This window comes from Pelodiscus sinensis, chromosome 5 (genome assembly GCF_052426305.1).
Source record: "Pelodiscus sinensis isolate ZL-2025 chromosome 5, ASM5242630v1, whole genome shotgun sequence".
Lineage (NCBI taxonomy): Eukaryota > Metazoa > Chordata > Testudines > Trionychidae > Pelodiscus > Pelodiscus sinensis.
Window position 1 is genome coordinate 7184591 of NC_143056.1, and position 12528 is coordinate 7197118.

Sequence of the window (12528 nt, forward strand, 5' to 3'; positions counted from 1 at the left end):
CAACGGTGAGTCTGACTGAGGCAGGACACAGCCTATGATGGCCTTTCCTAGATAAATAGACCCCCCCCCGTCTCCAGGTGTGTCCGGCACGCACCTTTCGTGCGTTCCGCAAGTTCCATGAGAACAGTGGAACGGTGTTTCTTAAAGGGTGTTCTGCAGCACACCAGTGAGACAGTCGGAGGTGTGCCGCGGAGAATAACAGAGTTCAAAATGGCCACCCTTAAAGGGCCCTTTTTCCCCTCAATAATTCCTCCCCCTCCCTTTTTTCCCCCCTCTCTCCCCCCTCAACAAAAAAATCCTTGGTGTTCCTCATTTTAAAAAAAAATCGTTTGGTTTCCTCGGTCTTAAAAAGTTTAAGAAACACTGCTCTAGAAGAAATGGCAGGGAACAACCAGGGAAAGAAATCCGGGAAAGGATACCAGCGTGGTACATGCCGGTAGCCTTCTGTCCCCCAGGGGGCCGGCTCACTGAGGTGGTGTTGCTGTTTGGCATTTTCATAGCATCCCAGATAGCTGTTTCACACACAGGAATATCCCACCACAGATCAGGAGAGGAAGGGAAGATGCATTTGGTTGCTACCACCTGTTTTGTCTCCTCTTTTATACACAGACTAGAAGCACTTTGGGGCAGGGAGAGAGCTCTGTTCCTGAGCCATGACGGGGGCCGGTCGGAGCTACCACAATACACATCATAAACAATATGAAGTAAACAGCCTCCTGGGCTGAAATCCCTCTGCACTAGCAGCACCGTGGCAATGCAGGCAGGCTTCCTGCTCACTGTAGGATTTTGTGGTGTGGAATATTTGCAGACGTAGCCCTGGCCAGTTTTGCTGTGATAACGGCGCTGCTCGTGCAGGTCACCAGCGCGTGGGCTGAAATAGAATTTCCCCCAGCGTGTGGATATTAAAGATCAGTCAGGAAGACTTGGCTTGCTCTCCAGCACTGGAAAACAAGGTCCCTTCTCCGCAATGCGCAGAGGGCAGCAAATCTGGGTGTATTGGTTGGGTTTTTTTAACTTGTGAAGGAAAGCAGCCCCTACAGGCTATTCCTTAACCTAGAGCCCGGCACAGCAAGATGGAAAAGTCGTCAGGACAGTAAGAGAAACAGCAGCTGTTTGGTAATAAGCCAGGGGAGATGTGGGAGAAATGTCCCGGAAACACTTTGGTTTTTGATACGCAACATTCCAGAGTGAACTCTGCTGTCCCGGCATGAGCGTTTGTTGGCGGAGTTGCCCCGGCTGTTGACTGCCAGTGTTTGTTTGCCAACGGGGGCAGAGGGGAAGCCCGACTTTGCAATCCGACCGACCCGTGACCAACAGGCCTAAGAGGAAATGCACTTCTTTTGTGAACCAACTTTAACATTTTATTAAGTAAAGGTTCTACTGAATTTCATGGTGTGACCACAGGAGGGAAATACAATAAGGTCCGTGTACCCCATCTCTGGGGAAGGCTATTCCAACAGCAATGACAATGGACTGTTTGAGGGGTGTTTGAGTGTGGTATTTGTGTTTGGGGAGGGTGTTTGTTGGATCCCAGGATTCCCAATACAACCTTTACTTTGTCCGGGACTTAGCATCCCTTGTCCCTGCCCACAGAATTTTTCTATCAAGGTTTAATAAAATAATGTGAATATTTATCTAACCATCTACTGCATATTATGTAGCAAAAGAAGGGAGAGCATTGAAACTAATATTGGCCTGGATACCTTTTGGATATGAAAATAGAGCCGGGGAGACCAGGAAAATGACTACAGGTGACCCCCAACTTACAACCGCCCAACTTACGACCCCCTGCATTTACGACTTTTTTTTTTCATGCAAGAGAACTTCTAACATCCCCCAATTTATGTCCGCAGGTCGCATTCACAACAGCGTACGACGCAGACTCCACGCATCATCCCAAAACAGGACACGCACAAGGTCAGTCATATTCGCCAGTCTGCAGCTGCTACTTGAACTGCATGCATCTCCGCCACATCGGTCTTCACTTTTTAGTTATTTTTGTGCTTTATTGGAACTATTTAGTTTAGTTTTTCTCCATTTCCATAGTCAATGTTGGTATTTTTAGGGTATGAAATGGGTTTCTAGGGACGGAACCGCCATTTATAACATGGCGCCTATGGGAAATAAGGGTTCGACTTACGACTGGCTTGACTTAAGACGGTTCTCCAGGAAACAATTAGGTCGTAAGTGCAGGGGTCGCCTGTACTTCATCATAAGTAGGCACATGCCTAGATTTGCATGCTCATCACGTTACATCCACTCTGTTACGCAGAGTTCTACGTCAGCGGACGTGCTGTGCGGGGATTGTAAGGGTAACAGGAAAGTTCCAAAGCCCGGTGTTGATTTCAGGGCCTGATTTTGCGTTTGGAAAATCTGGAGATCCTTCCACCAGCGTTGTGGGCTGGTATGGGGGCGGAGCGTAGCGTCCCCAGTCAGGTGATTTTGTGCGAAGTGCTGAACACACCACGTACATTCCCATACTTTGAGTATTCTTAAGGTTGTTTGCACAAGCATTCCAATCATCGCTAACCACTTTAATGGGCTTTCACTTTTTAAAATGGCTGGATATCGAAAATGGATTGGTGGTGGTTGTTTTTTTAATCAGACACCGTACACACCAGACCTTGTGCACGGCATTTTCTTTGTAATATCCTCACCATGCAGTGCGGCTGCCTGCTCTGTGGCAGGACCCACCAATGGAATAATAGCTTAGGAAAGGAGGGTTTTAGCTGCATGACCTAAAATCAGAACTCTTGTTTATTTCACAAGAGAAAGGAGCTGGAGGAATGGAAGTACTGGTTGGACCTCTCTGGTCCGGCCCCCTCGGGACCTGGCCGGTCCCGAACAAGAGAATTTGCTGGACCAGAGGAGGTCTCCTGCTGGCCCCAACCCCTCCCTGCTGGGCTGTCATGCTCCTGTGGCCCTGGCAGCCTGGACTACCTGGCCCTAACCCCGCTATCGGGGCTACCACATCTCCGGCCCCGCTACTGGGGCTGCCAAGGCCCCTGCTGTGCTACCAGGGCTCTGGCGCCGGTCCCAGCCCCTCCAGGCTCCGAGCCTCCAGCCTTCTTGCCACTGGGTCTCCCAGCCACGACGCCCTGGTGTGGGAACACCCATGGTCCTGCCAGACCGCAGATGTTGCTGGATGAGGATGTCCCAGTTTTGGGAGGTCCAACCTGTACTTACCAGCGAACCCCAAACTCAGAGGAGAGTTTAATCTTAGCCCAGTAAGCCCTGCAGATATCCCTTAACGGGAGTTTTCGGCCACCAGAGAGCTAGATACCGTCTTACTCAGGAAGTGTTCTCTTGAGATAATCACTGCTCTACTGCACTGTAGCGCACACACAGTAACTGCTTCAAGAGCACGGAGTCACAACGGAAAGCTTATGGCAAGCAGATAACATGAACAGGAGACTCATGCTTGCTTTTTCCTTTTGTTTTGCAACAAGCTGACTTTCAGAAGTACGCACCACTTTTATTTAAACATGGGAGCTGGGGGCGAGGCTTAATTCTTTCTACCCTTTGTTCCATGCAGAATTAAGTGTTTGTTTCAGCACTTCAGTTACTGGTTTGCCTCTGGCTAAGGATTAACATTTGGTTACGTGTAAACCAATCCCTCGTGTTGCTTTCATTAAGAAAGGGATTGTGGAGACTTCGTTTCCTCTCCTAAATCACTGGTGTCCTCCGTGGAACAATTCACAGGAGCATGTAGTAAAGTATTGACTTGCGTAACTGATGTGCTGCAGCACAGAAATCCAGGTCCTTCAACTTCACCTGTTGCCGCTGGTGCGCACACACAAGGAAGGGGGCAGTAAATTTAGGAATAGTGCAACAGGACGCAATGTGAGATTCCCCCGCCCCCTACCCCCCATGGGATGTGTTTAATTTTTGGTGACAGAATGGTGGGCTGTTCCCCTGTTTGTTGCATGGTGGGTAGGTATTTAGGCTTTTGGGCACCTTGCCCCCAGGTCTGACAGCTTTGGAAGTAGGTTAGCTTTTGTGCCTAATGGGTTTGCTTAGCACCTCGTTAACTGTTGCTGGGAAATTGTCACAAAGACCTTGTGGTTCATGGGATATTGTAGAGCAGGGCTACTCAACAGGCGGCCCGCGGACCGCCCGTGGCCTGTTTGTTTGTGGCCTGAGGTGCAGTTTAGGTTTACACGGGGCTCAACACATGGCCCACAGGTGGGATCCTTTGAACATGGCCTCCCCTGGGAGCACGCTTCACAACGACGAGGTGTCTCTCAGACGGGCTGAGCACTGAAAGACGCAAGCAAATGGGCTGACTGGAACAGACGGGTACAGGGTGTCGGCATTTCCAGCCCCCAGGGAGGAGGTGCTGGGAGCACCAGGGCATTGTGGGAAGTGCTGGCTGCTTAGCTTTGTGGGCAGAGCCTGAGAGGGGCTGACTGGCTCGCACTGGCCACATTTGGGTCCGGCGCCGCAACTTAAAGCTTAAACTTTGTATTCATGCCCGTCAGTGTGAAAGAAGCTATTTGCATATATATTTTTGCACGTATATACAACCACACTTAAGTTGTGGCCCTCGCCATGTGCTGTGAGTATCATTGTGGCCCCTGGGGCTTCCAAAGTTGAGTAGCCTTGTTGTAGAAGGAGGCTTCCTTTGCCTGCAGAGTGGTAACCAGAGGACAGAGGCACGAAGGGAGAGTGAGATGAAGAAATTCTGGTTATTTTAATTCTCTGACCATCCCATCCAAACCAAACGGAGACTAGAATCCGCTTTGGCTTAGGCCAGATCCTTTCACAAATGGGGTGTTTGGGTTGACACCACTTTGGGGGAGGTGTCTAGCCTGCCCCATGCGTGTTTAGCACTGAGAGCATCACACGTGTCTCAGCAAGGATAAGTCCTCTGCAACTCGGGCACCTCAGTATCTCCGCCGATGCGTAGCTCCAATGATCGGCGGCTCCCCACCGTAGGCAGAGCAGCTGATTCTGCTCTGTACAGACCGCGTCAGAGACGGGGCACGAGTGGAGCATGACTGGCGCTACCCCGCGAAGCCAGGCTTGTGGAGCTGAGGTTCCCTAAAATCCAGCATGTTTAGAAAAATTGTGCTTCAGTCCTTTGCTGCATCCGATGCCTATAGATGAGGAGAGCAAATAAAATGACACCTTAGCTACTCCGCATGTGTGATCTTCCCACCCGGTTTAGTCTTTAATGTGAGAGCTAGGGAAAGGGAGGGTGTCCTTTACCATTGCTAATATTTGTTTTTCTCTGTGCAACACCTTCCCACCCCCCATATATATTGCGTAAAAGGGTCATTTAGAAAGCAGCATGGACTCTGGAGGGTTCTAGAACTCGCCTAAACAGCTGGAGAATTCTGGCCTCAGGGTGCTGATGGCAGCTTGCCTGTGAAGACTGAACCCTTGACTCCAGACTTAGTACAAACCCCCCCAGGTGTTGTGTGTCCGTTGTGGCTGGAGGTTGCGCTGGCCTTGTCTGCAGGCACCCCTCTAATCTGCGAGGTTGCACGTCATTGAGAGTCAGACTGCAGGCAGCTGTGTCAGCCCCGCTCCATCCGAGTGTAATCACGGTTGACGTCTCTGCTGGGTCCATCTTAAGGAGCGTGTTTTTTTATAACCTTACGCTCGGAGAAGGCAAACGGATTCTAGCAGCATTGGCACATCTGCTGCGCTGTTGATTCTCCTAGCCACTCAAATCTCCATGAGCCTAATGATGGTGGCGTTGTAGGTATTTGCTTGCCTGGCCAGGTCTATCTGCCGTACTTATGGCCCCGTTTCCATAGTATCTGAGCATCTCCCATCCTCACGGAGTAGCACACCTGCAGCAGGGGAACTGAGGCACAGAGAGACTAAGAGGCTTGCCTGAGGTCGCAGTGGAAGTTTGGGGAGTGGGTAGGGATTGAACTCTGCACTCCCAAATCCTAGGTAAGTGCCTTAGTCATGCCTCCTCTCCACTCCCTGCTTTTGGATCACCCTTTTATCCCCCATCTCATGAGTGGCTTTTCCTGCTACACTCCTCTTGTGGCCCCACGGTGAATCTGGAGGCACCGAAGAGGTCCAGGGACTTGTTTAGTTGTGACTCTGCGCGGGTTTCACCAAGGTGCACGTTAAAATGGAAGGAGTGAAACTGGTGCAAAAGGCAACATGGACACGTTGATCTCCATCCACATTACACGCCACTGGCAGCGACGTGTGGGGCCCACATCGCTACACACGCTGCCTCCTCCCTGCGGTGCGCAGCTACACGGGTCTGTGAATGGCTTGAACTGGGGATGCAGTGGGGAAAGTGGAGTCTTTTTACCAAGGAGAGGGAAGGCTCCGGTAGCAGAGAGACTAGAGATGCTACGCTGCTACTTTTAGCACTGTAGATGGGGAGGTGCGGCTTGGGTGGGAGAAACCATGCCTCACCCACCCTCTCTGCTTCTATTTATACCCGGGCTCGGGGATTGTTCATGCTGAGCCGAAAGAAGCTTGCAGTGCACACGTCTTTACAGTGATATCAACCTGATCTATATTTATTTAGCTTAGCTCCGTTTGAGCTAAACTGAAATAAGAGTATGCAAACTAGCCACATCATACCGAAGTTTCGCCCGTTTAATGTGTAGACAAAGGCATGTGAATCCCATTTATGGTCAATGAGGCTTAGGCCACATCTAGGCTACGGAGATCGACTCTGTGGCCGTTAATCTTCTGGCGTTCCATTTAGCAGGTCTAGTAAAGGCTCACTAAATCAAGTGACCCCGTCGATGCTGGAAATCCTACTCCTCGTGAAGAGTAAGAGAAGTCGATGGGAGCGTTTCTCCCGTTGACCTCCCATTGCGAGGACCTCGCCAAAGCTTGGCTTGAGGTACGTTAACTCCAGCTACGTTTTTTAATGTAGCTGGAATTGAGTCCCTTAAGCTGTCCTTTGGCTGTAAAGTAGACTTGGCCTTGCACTTGTAAGGGCCTAAATCAGTTTTTAAAATGGAATACAGGGGCTCCTAAATCACTTAGGCGCTTCTGTTAATTTTGGCAGTTTGAGTGTAACTAACTTCCATGCCTCAGTCACTGTGGGTCTGTATATCTCCAAGAGCTAACTGTATCCTCTGAGTCTAAGGTTTTTACTTTCACAGGCTGCAATTCCCTGTATGTTTTCTCCATTTATTTTTTTGTCTTTGGTGTAGCTTGAGCTGGGACTATGGCCAACCATAAGTGTTTTAAAAAAACGTGTTATGCCTGCCCCAGAGTCTTGAGACTGAGAAATCAGATTTTAAAAATTAAATGATGGGTCTGTTTGCATTTGGAAGGATTCGGGTCACACAAGGTTTTCTCTGCAACTAAGGTAGCTAGACACATTTTTGCACCATGGAGTATGGATGCCCTCTACCTCTGAGGCCATCTTTCTGCTAGTCCCATGGCACCATATAACTACATGAGAATGATTGTTGTTGTTTTGTGCTAGCTGTGTGCCTCGTTTTCTGTCTTGGCTTGATTGTCTTTGTCGACTTGATTCCTCGGACCTGATCTGTTCCAGTGGGGTCACCGTGTTAGTTTGCATCTGCAAAAACAACGAGGAATCCTGCCGCACCCTAAAGACGAACAGATTTATTTGGGCATCAGCTTTCGTGGGTAAAAACCAATTCATCAGATGTTTAACGAACTCCCCATTTTTGCTCATCTGTTTGTTTCATACTGCAACGGGTCTCTCCCTGCAGCCGTGTTCCTTATATTCTGCCTTGAGAGAGCTTTCAACACTCCTAAATTTCCTCGGAATTTTTCCACTCTGCCTCTCAGCACCATATAGCTTCATAGATTTTTTCAGCCAAAAGGGACAACACTGATCCTCTAGTCTGACCTCTGCATAACCCTAGTTATAGAATTTCATCCAGCCATCATTGTAGGGGAGGTAATTATTTATTCCTCCCCATGACATAAAGGGACAATGGGAAGGCAAATAAATTGGAGCATATCTATACCTTGAAACATATTTACCCCATCTGGATGTTTTTTAAAGACTCCAAATGAACCTTTTACTTTGCCCCCAACATTACTGATCTTCACTGTTTTAAACCCCATTTCTTTAATTCTCGTTAGAAATTTTCTAACTTCAACTTCTAACCATTAGATCTTGTTCTGCCTTTGCCTGCTAGATTAAAAACCTCCTAAAATCAGGTATCTTCTGCTCAGGAAGACCCATTCAGAGGTGGAAAGATAGAGGAGTATTCTATAGACTTGTAGATATTGCAGCTCAGTGAATTTAGGTCTGGGATTGTCTTTTGATCAAAGCCTTGCAAAGTGGAGTCCTGATTGGTGCTCCTTGAGTATAAATAATAAAACCACAGCGTTACCTTGATGATTTTAATACCATTGCCATTTCTGTGCCTTTGGCCATGTGATTACAGGAAGGATGTTGTTACTGTTTGCTGAAATCTTTGTTGCTTGCCAACTCTTCAGGGAAAACATCCTTAAAATAAAAATAACTATTTCATTGGTAGTTTGTTCCAACACTGGGCGCCTACATGTGACTAGGCTTGGAAGGATTAGATTATTATTGGTAGACTACCGTAAATGTCAATTTCACTGTACCCATCCAAACCAGCACAAAAAATACTTCCATCAATAATAATCAAAAGGTGCAGCAAGGCAGCATAACAGAAATGCAGCTCGAGAACTTAATAGAGCTTGATTTAAGGATGTTTACTTTGAACGTGTGGACACGTGAAGTTGTTGACAATTTCATGTGTTAACTGTTACGGCGCTTTAATCTCACCATCTACTGCCATTAAATCATTACTGTGTGACCCTCCTCCCATAATTTTCCACAACCATGAAAATGTAAATCAGCAGGAAAAAAAATTAAAAGCTTAAAACCCATAATTGTGTGCAACTGTGAAAATTTAAATGGATAAAAATTGGGTTGGGAGGGGGGAATGCTTGGGCATCAGAGATCTGTCTACACTGCAATATAAAACCTGCAGCCCGAACCCCGCAAGTCCAAGACAGCTGATCTAAGCCAGCCTTGGCTGTTTTCATCTCAGTGTAGAGAATATTCATGCCCAGTTCTATTAACTTTTAATGGGATTTGGGGGCTTCACTGCTTTAGACTCTTAAAAATGCCAGCATTAGTCTCTTATGTGCTGGCCGTCCTCCCTCCGAACTGGACTGCCGGCAGCAGCAGCCCAGCACCTGGGTGGAGGGAGCAGGATCCCGTTTAATTAGCTAACCGGTTAACTGATTAACTGGGATTTTATATCCCTACTGGGAAAAAGTATCAAATTATCATTGGTAATTTCCGCTCCCAGCTGCCTGTCGTTTCTAGAATACCCCTTCGAAACTCTGTCTGCCACTCCTATCTTCTAACAGCCCCACTACATGATCAACACACAATTTTTGTACCAAGAGGACTGGCGGGGTGTGATTATTTTTTGTATCAAACTAGCTATACCCGTCTGATCTCAAGTATGCATCCAGCCATACCAGTGTGAAGGTGGCATATACGGGAAGGGGAATAAGCTATCCCAGGTAACCGTGGAGGCGCTACAGCGATTGTGTTGCTTTATCTCAGTCAAGGGGGGTGCAATTTTTTGTGCACCAACAGAGACATGCTAACTCAGGCAGTACACGTGGAAGTCTTGCAAACAGGAACATCGTCCGAGGACATGGGCATCTGTCCGGCATAAGTGGGAATCGTGGATGCAAAAAAGGGCATTGCCAGGGTGGAAGAAACTTCCAGTGCTGTCCCCGTGAAGGCATTTCTCTGCCAGTGGCCCTCCCTCGTGGCCCCAGTGTAAAAGGAGAGCTGCTGCACCTGCCTGATTCTCACAGCACATCCCTACCTTGGAATGGAGATAGGCGCGTCCTCTGCTTGCCTTAGAGATGCGTTTCTCCTTGGGTACCCTGGGCTGCATGAATGCATCAGCATTGCTGAAGTTAACCCAGCTGTCCGAGGCCTTGTCTACACAACCCCTCACTCCCTGATGAAGGGGAACAACCAGCAATGTCCCCGTACGAATCCAGAGGAGGGAACATCAGCCCCAACTGCCCTTCTTAAAGGGTGCCTGGGAGTGGGGGGTTGGTTTGGGGATGGGGCATTTTTCACCTGCCTGGTGATTCTCTCTTTTCTTTGCTTTTCTGAGAGGCAATCCCATTCGAGGCACATCCCATTGTCCTGGCGCAACCAAACCCTGACCTTGCTTTCAGTTATGATAAGAGGAAGCTGCCCACCGAGTTTGGTGGTCTTAGCTCTTACCGTTTCGGAGGAGTTTTTGAACAGGCAGATTAAACCTCCCCATAGGGTGAATCCCAAAATGCTTATTTAACAGTTTAAAAACAATCCAACTAGACTGGCTTTGATCACTTGCCTTTGCGGTGTCATTCGCTGAGAACCTGGGAGCGCTTACCAAGCTGTGCCAGATCCTGGATTGCTCTGAAAGAGCTGCACACCCTTATTCACAGGGGCCAAAAGGTCCCATCGGATCCCTGCTTCAAGCAGTTGTTCGCCAGAGTCTAAACCTACGGATTTTCTTTTCAACCTTCCCTCTTCATGCCATAAACCCAGCTCAAGAGGGAGACCTGTCCAGGAACAAGGCTCAGCAACAAATCAACAGTATTGTTCTTAAAGACCAATATATGAGCAGACAGACTTTTCCCGGGAGCAGCTGAATTTGCAGTCTAGCCGACCTTCCACCCAGCTGTCAGAAGACATCAGATCCTAGCATGATAATGAACCCATTTCTATGGAAACCCTCTGATTGCCACTCTTTTGCTGGCTCGCCTCGATTTGTGAACTGCTTTTCAAAACTGAAACACCGCCTCATCCATCCCACAGAAATATTCATTACAAAGAAACCAGCCTACACCCGCGTCTGTGAACGAGAACCGCAATTTATGAATCAAAACCTTTGTTCTAGTTAAGGAAACCCCTAGGCACAATTTTAACTTGTTTCGTTTTATTTTCCTTTGTTAAGAAAAGAATGATGTGTAACTTGGATGTCATCAAATCTTTCATACCTAAGGCCGGATCCTCAGCAGTGCTGAATTCCTTCTGCTGGCGATTTGGCTCCTTGCTTTGTTTTTTATTTTTTGGTCAGTGTAGATTTTTTTTGGAGTAGGGAGGGGGTCACTTGTAAACAATCAAAATTGTTTTCAAACTATGAGCTTCTTATTTTAGAGGGAACCCTTTTCAGACGCAACAATATTATTGGGGAAGGTGGGGGGGTAAAACCAATCAGCTGTCATTGAGCTTAGCATGAGGGATTCCCACAGCTGAGGGAGATAATAGTGGGGGGGAAACTGTGTAGGTGGAGAAAAAACTAGTTAGTTAATTATAGCTTCCTATCAGATCTGTCTGGCGCTGTTCTAACACTACACCTGTCACCATGGTTACCATGGTCCCCATAAAATCTGGCTGGGTACCTGGCCTGGTATCTTTATCTCTCTTGCCTATAGGTGGCAGGGACAGGACTTTGTACCGTATCGATCATGGGCTCCTGGGAGGGCTTGGAAACTGTGATTTGCTGCTTGGCTTGAGGTAGCTGTGTTTTGTGGTCACACTTGATCCCTTGGGGTGTGGGGGCAGTGTCTAAGAAATCTCTCTGAGCAACGCCATTATTTCCGTGGAACAGGGCTGTCCTAGGATAGCTGTTGAGGTAGCTCACAATCTTACAATGATTGTAGCCTTCAGACCGCCCTGCAAGGCAGACAGACTTCACTATCCCCAGTTTAGTGAGGGGGAGCCACAAAGACCAGGGCCTGGCCTATCCTCACGGTATTGCCATGTCACTATTCCAGCGAGGAGGGTGAATTTTCTTCTGTTTACTGAAATGGCTCTACCCTGTATCACCGTGAGGGTGGAGGACCTCTCCTAGCAGGAATAAGCTATGCTGCTGCAAGCCCCTACCATGTATAGAAAACTCGCATGTGTAGAAAAGTCTGGGGGCCAGATTTGTCAAGGTATTTAGGCGCTGAAAGATGCAGATAGGGATCTAGCGGGATTTTTAGAAGCTTCTAGGCTACTTGCTCCCATTGAAGTCTGTCTGCCCCTAATATAATAGGGTATGTCTACACTACCCTCCTATTTTGAAATAGGAGGGTAATGTAGGCATACCGCAATTGCAAATGAAGCCCGGGATTTGAATTTCCCGGGCTTCATTTGCATAAGCCGGGCGCCGCCATTTTTAAATCCCGGCTGGTTCGAACCCCGTGCCGCGCGGCTACACGCGGCACGAACTAGGTAGTTCGAACTACCGTTACTCCTCGTGGAATGAGGAACTACCTAGTTCGTGCCCCGTGTAGCCGCGATTTAAAAATGGCGGCGCCCGGCTTATGCAAATGAAGCCCGGGAAATTCAAATCCCGGGCTTCATTTGCAATTGCGGTATGCCTACATTACCCCGCTAGTTCGAACTAGCGGGGTAGTGTAGACATACCCATAGAGATTGTCTATCTCCTAGAGCTGGAAGGGACCTTGAAAAGTCATCAAGTCCAGCCCCCTGCCTTCACAGCACAACCAAGTACCATACCTGATGAATTTTTGCCCCAAATCCTTAAATGGCCTCCACAAGGATTG

General features: G+C 48.1%; 1 protein-coding gene across 2 annotated transcripts in view; it reads left to right on the top strand.

Moving 5' to 3' along the window:
* Positions 1-12528, top strand: part of GNG2 (G protein subunit gamma 2) — a 109466-nt gene that overhangs the window by 67778 nt on the left and 29160 nt on the right. Inside the window, exon 2 of one of the 2 annotated variants that reach the window (XM_075926192.2) lies at positions 1854-1917. The exons of the other annotated variant lie outside the window; for it this stretch is intronic. The gene's annotated coding sequence lies outside the window, so the exon portion shown is untranslated. The remainder of the gene's footprint in view (positions 1-1853; positions 1918-12528) is intronic. 2 annotated transcript variants of the gene reach the window in all.